This window comes from Pelmatolapia mariae, linkage group LG23, assembly GCF_036321145.2.
Source record: "Pelmatolapia mariae isolate MD_Pm_ZW linkage group LG23, Pm_UMD_F_2, whole genome shotgun sequence".
Lineage (NCBI taxonomy): Eukaryota > Metazoa > Chordata > Actinopteri > Cichliformes > Cichlidae > Pelmatolapia > Pelmatolapia mariae.
In genome coordinates, this window is record NC_086246.1 from 19806108 (window position 1) to 19808497 (window position 2390).

Genomic DNA, 2390 nt, shown 5'->3' on the forward strand with positions numbered 1-2390 from the left:
TGCTGCATAAAATGTATTTCAAGTAATATGATTTAAGTTTATTTTAGAAGTTGAATAAAGCCCATTTTCTGTTTGGATGAAGATACTGTATGGCTCAATTTCTCCCGCTGCCTGCAAAGTAAACACACTCAGTTAGTAAAAAGTTCTAAGTCAATGAAAAGCAGGTAAAAAATGCAGTAAGTGCAACATTTTACCATGTACGCTTCTGTGTTTCCAGGTTCAGTTATTATTCCAGGATTGGTTATTGGCACCTGTCGTCTTCTGCTGGGAAAACAATTTACCAAAAAAATGTTTTTCAAAAATTCTGCATTTTCTTAGAACTGAGATAAAAATATTTATTTTATATATGTGGATTTTAAATAAAGAGCTTGTGCAGGAGAATTACAAAAATAACGACACATCGACCAGCATAAGATGAGCGTCAGCGTAAGATAAATGTTACATTAAATAATATATGACAGAATTTGCATGAGATATTGTGAATGCCTCAGTAAATATGATTATACTCCCTAATCGTATTATAATAATCTCTTACCTGCTGCATTTTCTTTCGTATATAAATCCAAGGATGACTCCAGATATGATTAGGACTACAAGCACTCCAATTAAAACAAAGAAAGACAAAGAAAAAGGTATTTCTGTAGGACTGGTGGTGACTTTATGGCTTTCAATGCCTAGAAAAGAAAAACAAATGTGAAAATCACTACAGCTGCTCGTTAATTATAAAGCAACATCATGATATTAGCCTCTGTTGCTATAGTGTCATGTAATATGTTCTTGAAATTAAGTGATTTTTTTAATTTTATTGTTTATACTGCTTAACAGCAGATTTTGTTGATTTAATTGCTTTTTTTTAAGATATGTAGGCAGTTGCGAGGTGACCCCAGCTTCATACAAACCATTGTTGATTGTTATGATACCAGTTACCATTAACCAGAGTAATATAGTGAGTCTCAGTTATAAAAGGTATTAAATCCACACTTTACCTTCCACAGTTACATTGAGATGAAGCTTATATCTTCCTCCAGTGTGTACACACTCACAGGTGTAGTTCCCGCTGTCCTCCTGTGTTAAATTTGTCAGGTGGAGAAACACAGTCTGATTTTCTTTCATCAGTGTAAACCTGGAGTCACATTCATGCTCAAAGTTTTGTCCATGTCGATACAGCAGACTGCACTCTTCTCCTCTGCTCCTCTGTGTGCTGATCTTACACACTATCAGCATGATAACGTTCAGCGTTTCGTTGCTGCATATTCGAGTGACATCTGGTTGTTTGTCAATGACTTTCATAAGAATCTCCGTACCAGCTGAAATATGTAAAACTGGAAGTCAGTTCTGTTTGTGAGCTGCTAAGTTGCTAAGTTACCACTTGCACATTACCAACATTTATTGGTAAATACAGGTAATAAAACCTAACATAGATTAACTGTAAAACAACAACAATGCCCTGCATAAGCGATCCTACATAAATAAAAGTAACTGTTTTACAAACCTTTGTTGTCCATACAGGAAGTGAGGAGCAGAAGCAGAGCAAACCCGAGTTTCCATTTATCCATACTGGTCAAAACATCTAAATAACAGTGTAACTGCTGCTGACAGTTTACACTGTAGATTACTGTAGGGCGAAGGGTATATACACCCAAGCCTCTGATTCTCAGGCTTCACTGAGGTCTGTGTTGGTGTGGAGGAAGGAAGTGCTGACGACGCTTCTGTTTTCATGTGAGCGCTGGAAGAGAGAGCCAGTGCATAAACACAGAAAATATATTCTGTCTGAGGAAAACAAATAGCAACACTCGTATACATGGTAATTAAAAGGACTTAATGATCACTCTTATAGTGATGTCTGATGAAAATTAATGCAAAACCTTTTGAGATTTTGCATCTGCAAGCACATGCCTTGACCTTTGTCAAGCATTTCAAAGTCATACTGCGTCTGTAATCTACTTGAAGATGCATGAAAGACAGATGAAAGAATCTCATGTTTGAACAAATAGACACCACTGTCCCATTACCTAGACATATCTGAGTTTCCTAATCATGTTATCTTGACTGTTGACTGATGTGTGATTTACTAGCTGGAGTTTCAGTATCCAGAAGGTTGCAGTGTTGCGCAATTCCAAAAACTACCGAGAGATAAGATAGAAACACGTTTGCTTCAGCCGGAAGGCAAATTCCCTTTTTTTCATTTATTTATAGAATCCTCTGTAGTTACACCTTGTATACTAAGTGAGCATTGTATTCATTATTACATAAATTATTTAATATCCTTATCTAAACACATGGCTTGTTGTAAATTTACATGTGAGAACTTTGAAATATGTTGAAGACCAGTATAGAGATTCAAATCAACTCTGTAAAAACAGACGAAAGGTTGATGAAGGATTGTGTAT

At 35.9% G+C, this 2390-nt stretch overlaps 1 long non-coding RNA gene across 1 annotated transcript; it reads right to left on the minus strand.

Annotated features, from left to right (window-relative positions):
* LOC135932286 (uncharacterized) lies at positions 1-1173 on the minus strand. The gene is made up of 4 exons (XR_010573398.1): positions 987-1173; positions 536-674; positions 195-264; positions 1-111 (listed from the first exon to the last, which is right to left on the minus strand). It is a non-coding gene; the product is annotated as an uncharacterized LOC135932286 (long non-coding RNA).
* Between the last annotated feature and the right edge of the window lie 1217 nt (positions 1174-2390).